Below are 8688 nucleotides of genomic sequence, written 5' to 3'. Positions count from 1 at the left end.
ATGCCCGTTTTAATGAAAGAAAAAGGATCAAAATCGAGTAAAATCCAAAAATTAACAAGGAAGTTAACTTAACCCCCATTTTGGCCGTTTTTGAAAATTCTAAAATCAACCATGGAAGTCATAGATATGGATATTATGTTTCCTAGGAACTATTACATGCTTCGATTCGATAAGGCTATGCCACATTATGCCTTTTTTAGTGAAAGAAAAAGGTCAAAAACGTGTAAAATCCGTAAATTAATAAGGAAATTCACTTAACCCCCAATTTGGCCGTTTTTGAAAATTCTAAAATCAACCTAGAAGTCGAATATATGCTTGTTACATTTCATAGGAACTATTACATTCTTTGATTCGATAAGGCTCGACCACTTTAAGCCCTTTTTAGTGAAAGGAAAAAGGTAAAAAACGAGTAAAATCCGTAAATTAACAAAGATATTAACTTAACCCCCATTTTGGCCGTTTTTGAAAATTATAAAATCAACCGTGGATGTCGTAGATATGCTTGTTATATTTTCTAGGAACTATTCCATGGTTCAATACGATAAGGCTAGGCCACTTTATGCCCGTTTTAATGAAAGAAAAAGGATCAAAATCGAGTAAAATCCGTAAATTAACAAGGAAGTTAACTTAACCCCCATTTTGGCCGTTTTTAAAAATTCTAAAATCAACCATGGAAGTCATGGATATGGATATTATGTTTCCTAGGAACTATTACATGCTTCGATTCGATAAGGCTATGCCACATTATGCCTTTTTTAGTGAAAGAAAAATGGTCAAAAACGAGTAAAATCCGTAAATTAACAAGGAAATTAACTTAACCCCCATTTTGGCCGTTTTTGAAAATTCTAAAATAAACCATGGAAGTCCTAGATATGCTTGTTAGATTTCATAGGAACTATTACATGCTTAGATTCGATAAGGCTAGGCCACTTTATGCCTTTTTTAGTGAAAGAAAAAAGGTCAAAAACGAGTAAAATCCGTAAATTAACAAGGAAGTTAACCTAACCCCCATTTTGGCCGTTTTTGAAAATTCAAATATAAACCATGGAAGTAGTAGATATGCTTGTTAGATTTCCTAGGAACTATTACATTGTTCGATTCGATAAGGCTAGACCACTTTATGCCCGTTTTAATGAAAGAAAAAGGATCAAAATCGAGTAAAATCCGAAAATTAACAAGGAAGTTAACTTAACCTCCATTTTGGCCGTTTTTGAAAATTCTAAAATCAACCATGGAAGTCATAGATATGGATATTATGTTTCCTATGAACTATTACATGCTTCGATTCGATAAGGCTATGCCACATTATGCCTTTTTTAGTGAAAGAAAAAGGGTCAAAAACGTGTAAAATCCATAAATTAATAAGGAAATTCACTTAACCCCCAATTTGGCCGTTTTTGAAAATTCTAAAATCAACCTTGGAAGTCGAATATATGCTTGTTACATTTCATAGGAACTATTACATTCTTTGATTCGATAAGGCTCGACCACTTTAAGCCCTTTTTAGTGAAAGGAATAAGGTAAAAAACGAGTAAAATCCGTAAATTAACAAAGCTATTAATTTAACCCCCATTTTGGCCGTTTTTGAAAATTATAAAATCAACCGTGGATGTCGTAGATATGCTTGTTATATTTTCTAGGAACTATTCCATGTTTCAATTCGATAAGGCTAGGCCACTTTACGCCTTTTTAAGTGAAAGAAAAAGGGTCAAAAACGAGTAAAATCCGTAAATTAAAAAGGAAGTTAACCTAACCCCCATTTTGGCCGTTTTTGAAAATTCTAAAATCAACCATGGAAGTCATAGATATGCATATTATGTTTCCTAGGAACTATTACATGCTTCTATTCTATAAGGCTATGTCACATTATGCCTTTTTTAGTGAAAGAAAAATGGTCAAAAACGAGTAAAATCCGTAAATTAACAAGGAAATTAACTTAACCCCCATTTTGGCTATTTTTGAAAATTCTAAAATAAACCATGAAAGTCGTAGATATGCTTGTTAGATTTCCTAGGAACTATTATATGCATTGAGTCGATAAGGCTAGGCCATTTTATGCCCTTTTTAGTGAAAGAAAAAGGGTCAAAAACATGTAAAATCCATAAATTAATAAGGAAATTCACTTAACCCCCAATTTGGCCGTTTTTGAAAATTCTAAAATCAACCTTGGAAGTCGAATATATGCTTGTTACATTTCATAGGAACTATTACATTCTTTGATTCGATAAGGCTCGACCACTTTAAGCCCTTTTTAGTGAAAGGAAAAAGGTAAAAAACGAGTAAAATCCGTAAATTAACAAAGCTTTTAACTTAACCCCCATTTTGGCCGTTTTTGAAAATTATAAAATCAACCATGGATGTCGTAGATATGCTTGTTATATTTTCTAGGAACTATTCCATGGTTCAATTTGATAAGGCTAGGCCACTTTATGCCTTTTTTAGTGAAACAAAAAGGATCAAAATCGAGTAAAATCCGTAAATTAACAAGGAAATTCACTTTACCACCATTTTGGCCGTTTTTGAAATTTCTCAAATCAACCATTTAAGTCGTAGATATGCTCGTTAGATTTCCTAGGAACTATTACACGCTTCAATTCGATAATGCTCGGCCAGTTTAGGCCCTTTTTAGTGAAAGAAAAATGGTCAAAAAGGAGTAAACACTAGTACAAATCAGGGATACAAAACCTGTTTTTTAGAGATTTAAGACCTATTTTTTACCGGGGTTATATCAACGGGTGTTGTAAGTTTGAGATACGACACCTGTTTTTTAGCTGGTATGAAAAGAACCTTTCATACCCATTTTTTAGAAAAAAATAGGTGCGATATGTGTGCATATCACACCTCTTTTACACGTAAACGAGTGTGAAAACAATCATATAAAACCTATTTTTTTATCAAAAAACAGGTGTGAAATGTTGATATTTTTTATAAAAAAAAAAGTGCATTATGGCAGTTTCAACTACCATGAATGCACATTTTTTGGTTAAAAAAAGAAGATTAATATATGTATGGCCGAAAAAATAATAGTAACATCTCAAATTAATGGTAGAAATTGTTCAAGACAATTTTACAATAAAATACAACAAAACAAAGCACAAACATAAATCAAAATTGACTTCATAACACTCTCCTGAACTACCAACCTATAGCAGAACAGCACCTACAACACTAAATCCACACTGCAAAACTCCTCATATACACAACCAGTGACACAATAGGCAAAAACTTTTTGCTTGTTACCTCAAATTTCATAAAAAGTAAAAGAAAATTTTATACTAAATGAACAAAAAAAAAACATGAAACATTCCTAGAACTAGATGATCCTCTTGTTCCTCATTCCAAGCTACCTGCACATAATGCAATCTTTCTATGATTAGATAACAAATAAGAATAAAATGTGTTAGACTACAAGAATAGCAGAACCAAAATATATTTTAAATCACGTATGTATAGGCACAAAACTCACATTTTACAATTGTATCCTATAATATAGAGTTCAAATAAATCAGACTCATTTACGATCACTGATTATCCAAACCTTTCATATCATTCATGTAATAGAAGGATACTTGTTTTTAACTCCAAAACCTAAGAAAGTAAAAAGTAAATTTTTTATACTTTTCCTCTAAGGAAAATGTAGGCTCCATCTACTTCAAATTTTTGCTATTAACTTCTATATAGTGCAGGTATCAAAATTATTTGGGTCAAGCAAAAATATAAAAAGGAGGCAATCTACAAGAAGACAAAGAAAGCTAGTTATCTAGTACCTTAATCTTGACACCTATCTTCTTGTAATCACTAGAGTCCACATATGATTCCCATCTAAAGCCTGATAACAAATTTCAATTTAGTAAGCATGAAGGAACATGCAAAAACACAAGAAAACACAACCCTTAACAATCAGATATTTTCTGAGAAATAAAGTCACCATCCCTTCTATATGGAATACAAAGGCAAATAGGATAGTAAAAGGAATTCACACAACATAGTCTTGGGTCATTCCTCAAGCATACTACAACACCATAAATTCTCCTATCATGTACATAATAGCAAACAAACGTATATATTTATTTGGATAATAAAGAGACTAATAACTTAGTATAAAGATATACCATTATCTAGTGAAAGCAGTTGATTACATACAAAATCTCTTGCCAGGTAGTTGATGCATAAGTGAACAGTGAAATAACTTGCTGCAAAAGCAATGTGTTTAAAAATAGTTAGAATGAATATAATATTAAACCATGTAATGCAATACTAAACCAAGTCAAAAAATCATAATGAACACATAATATTAAACATAATAAGATTAAACCTCTGCTTGAACGAAAACATCAACCTTTCTTGACCAAAGTTGTGACAGGTATGCACATGGAATAATAAGCATAAACACTTGTAGGCATAATCTTTCAATATTATGCAACTTTGATAATGCATATAAACACGTATTTTTAGACACTGTGTGAATGCCAAGCGGTATAGAAATTCTTTTATATGCGCTTCAGATCCATAGCTTAAGTTTCTTCCTGAAATTGCGAAAAGCACTCATAATTGTCAAGAAATCAGCCTTATTCATACCTACTACTATTGACTAAGGCTGCAAAACATTTCATACTCACTACAAGACAACAAGCAGACATAACAAGAAATTTTGTGGTGATTTTTGATAATGAGTATCATGAATTTTATTTTGTAATTATTCCTGAATATACAAATGAAATTACTTAAGTTACAAATATATAGAAATGTTTAAGGTCTATACTTTTTAGGTTATCATGCATCAAAGAATCACTCCACCTTTTTTTATGGTAGGATCATTTGTTTGTACGACTGTTGGTTACACCAAACAAATATAGGTGCTATTGCCAGCTGCAGGGGCAGTAATAAACTGATAGTAAGATCTTTCTTCATGTTCTGCCACACTTCCTTCTAGAACAACAAGAAAGGATTACAGGCATCCATAAAAAGATCCATTTCCTTCTGGAACAATGCATCGAGAGTAAATATTAACATAGTTTATTTAAAACATCATAAACAAATAAGCACTCTCCTATGATGTTATAGCTGCCTTTAAACCTACCACTAAAGGCAATTTATACTGAAGCATATGTAGTAAATGGGTAGCTGAAATACATGGATCAGATAAGCATAAGAAAACTAATAGAACTTACATGTCCCTCGTCATCATGCATGCAAGAAAGCCAAAAAAAACTTTGCACAGTATAATTTCCTAGACACATAGTTATTCCTATGTAATAGGGTTAGCAAATTATAAAAGAGATCATATTTACATGATAATCCACATGCATTACTATTTAACCAGATTTAGAATATGGAATCATAAATCAAAATTAATCAAACTCTGGAAAAATAATTACTACACAGTCCTTACCATCCACATTCACCATGAGGAAAGCATAAATATAAAAACTAGTACTTCCTAAATATCCATTGATTGCTATACTTTGTTACATTGGTAAATGATGCTTTTCATGCTACATTCTTTTTCATTTGATGTGTTACCATTGAGCATGTAATAGGAATACTAATGAGATATTCTAAATGGTTTTCTAACTGCTAAAAGTTTGTCTCACATAAGGAATGAAGGAAAAGATCAATAGAAGAAACAGAAGGAAAATGATGATGTAATTTGAGAAACCTGAAACGAAACGAATTCGCAATCCAAATATTTGTAGTTGAGGTAATTTCATGGACACAATATCATTCAAGAGATGAGATATAATATGCATAACTTAAAGTTCTTTTTCTTAAAGTTATAGTTTATATTTAACTTAAAGTTAAAAATGGCATATCAATATAATTAAATAAAACTAAAAGGGTAAAAATACATAATAATTCTAACTTCATTATGCAGATGGTCATAATTAAAAATCTCTATGTACTAAATTTTTCTTTCTTATATTTCAATTCCTTGAAGTGCACATTAACAGTGAATAGAAGTGTATTGTTGATAAGGGCCAACCTAAATTGATAACATGAAACAAGCAGTATAAAATAGACAGACATATTTCTATCTCTATACAACAAAATCTTAGTTAACAAACATCATATATAACATAGACAATCTGCTCAAATCCTTCTTGATATATCTCAAATCCAAATTACTAAACTTTGCATTCACTCAAATCCTTCAGAAAAAATAATATGAAAAAAATTATAACATTAGCACAAGAGTATGTCCTGTAGCTAATAGATTATTCATACTCCATCTTTTTTATCAATACTTTTTTATCAATTCGAGTACCCTCTCTGACATCAGGAAAAAAAACGCTAAAAGATAAATATTTAAACAAAAACCACAAACATAATATTTATCCTCCTCATCACAAAATTTCAAACAATAACTAGAACAATAATTTAAGGAGCAAGGAGCATTCTAATTGTTAACTTAAATTCAAATATATGTGGATTGATTCCATTGAAATTTTAAAAATTAAAATCAGATGAAAAAAATAAAAAATTTAACAGTTATGATTAACCTATAAAATTGAAAATATGAAGAACCGTGCAATCTAGTCTAACATAAATATACATATTTTATATTTATTGTAGTGTGGCCGAGAATGGAAGAATAGAATGCCTAATTCTTAAATAGCCCAATAATGGAAAGCTGAAATTGTTACGTGAGAAAAAGGTCAAGCACACAAGAATAGGCAGACTTGGACTGAGGGCATACCGCACAGATAAGAACAAGAAGCCGCAGTACAGTTATGCTAATTGTTAACTTAAATTCAAATATATGTGGATTGATTCCATTGAAATTTTTAAAATTAAAACCAGATGAAAAAAAAATAAAAAATTTAACAATTATGATTAAATGGGTCATCAATAAATGAATGAAATTAATCAAATATATTCAGATTTTCATGCTTCTGAACCAAATAACAAGTACATCTGAAACAAAGCAATAATCAGAAGGGAAAGAGATAGTACCTTGGAGTAAATCCCAAAGACAAGGAGAGATGAAAAAGAAGAGAGGCGGTTCGAATTTAAAGAGGACCCTTTTCCAACTAGTAATGGACCGATGAAAGGGAGGGTTTACGAATAGAAAGGTTTGGGTGAGGTTGATCTCTATTGGTGCTGGACTTTTCAGAACTGGATCCCTTTGGGGTAGGAGAGATCGATTGAGGAATTTGATTGATGAATGACAGAGTTCCACTAAAGGTTTGAAGTGGAACGAGAGAATCTAGTACTGAAGGGGGTAGTGATCGATATTTTTTTTTTGTTACAAAAGTAGTGATTGATATTGAAGAAGCAGAAAAGTATATGTAGAAAAAAATATTATTTTGTTTCTTTTTTAAAAACATAGAAACAGAAAAGTTGTTTATATGGAGAAAATATTATTTTGTTTCTTTTTTAAAAATATATGGAGAAAAGATATTATACCTTTTTTTTCTTAAAATCAGGTTTACAATAATATTTAGGAGTATAAATAGCTAAGTTAGTTTAATATTGAATAGTTGGAGGTCAAGGGTTCGAATCCTGTCAAAGAAATAAAAACATTAACATAACAATTAATATACTATTATTTCGCACCTTTTTTTTTTCTTTCTAAAAATCAGGTATAAAATAATATTTACAAGTTTGCCACCTTGTTTTTATTTCATATTTGACCCCATTTATTCTTAAAATTAGGTTTTGAAACGTACTCACTAAAACAAAATTTGCAATATATTTACAAAACTGCCACCTTATTTATATTTCACACCTTTTTTTAATAAAATAGGTATAATACACATAATTCTTATGTCAATTTTGCACTAGTGAAAATTCGTAAATTTACAAGGAAATTAACTTAACCCCCATTTTGGCTATTTTTGAAAATTCTAAAATAAACCATGAAAGTCGTAGATATGCTTGTTAGATTTCCTAGGAACTATTATATGCATTGAGTCGATAAGGCTAGGCCATTTTATGCCCTTTTTAGTGAAAGAAAAAGGGTCAAAAACATGTAAAATCCATAAATTAATAAGGAAATTCACTTAACCCCCAATTTGGCCGTTTTTGAAAATTCTAAAATCAACCTTGGAAGTCGAATATATGCTTGTTACATTTCATAGGAACTATTACATTCTTTGATTCGATAAGGCTCGACCACTTTAAGCCCTTTTTAGTGAAAGGAAAAAGGTAAAAAACGAGTAAAATCCGTAAATTAACAAAGCTTTTAACTTAACCCCCATTTTGGCCGTTTTTGAAAATTATAAAATCAACCATGGATGTCGTAGATATGCTTGTTATATTTTCTAGGAACTATTCCATGGTTCAATTTGATAAGGCTAGGCCACTTTATGCCTTTTTTAGTGAAACAAAAAGGATCAAAATCGAGTAAAATCCGTAAATTAACAAGGAAATTCACTTTACCACCATTTTGGCCGTTTTTGAAATTTCTCAAATCAACCATTTAAGTCGTAGATATGCTCGTTAGATTTCCTAGGAACTATTACACGCTTCAATTCGATAATGCTCGGCCAGTTTAGGCCCTTTTTAGTGAAAGAAAAATGGTCAAAAAGGAGTAAAATTCGTAAATTTACAAGGAAATTAACTTAACCCCCATTTTGGCCGTTTTTGAAAATTCTAAAATCAACCATGGAAGTCCTAGATATGCTCGTTAGATTTCCTAGGAACTATTACATGCTTCGATTCGATAAGGCTAGGCCACTTTATGCC

At 30.9% G+C, this 8688-nt stretch overlaps 1 long non-coding RNA gene across 1 annotated transcript; it reads right to left on the bottom strand.

Moving 5' to 3' along the window:
• Nucleotides 1-3007: 3007 nt before the first annotated feature.
• Nucleotides 3008-6022, bottom strand: LOC146904996 (uncharacterized). The gene is made up of 5 exons (XR_015018874.1): nucleotides 4798-6022; nucleotides 4316-4526; nucleotides 4113-4193; nucleotides 3768-3829; nucleotides 3008-3347 (listed from the first exon to the last, which is right to left on the bottom strand). It is a non-coding gene; the product is annotated as an uncharacterized LOC146904996 (long non-coding RNA).
• Between the last annotated feature and the right edge of the window lie 2666 nt (nucleotides 6023-8688).

This window comes from Medicago sativa, chromosome 7 (assembly GCF_051527215.1).
Source record: "Medicago sativa cultivar Bolivia chromosome 7, Bolivia_mono, whole genome shotgun sequence".
NCBI lineage: Eukaryota > Viridiplantae > Streptophyta > Magnoliopsida > Fabales > Fabaceae > Medicago > Medicago sativa.
Note: the sequence above shows the minus strand (reverse complement) of the source record. Positions and strands in the feature narration are given on the sequence as shown.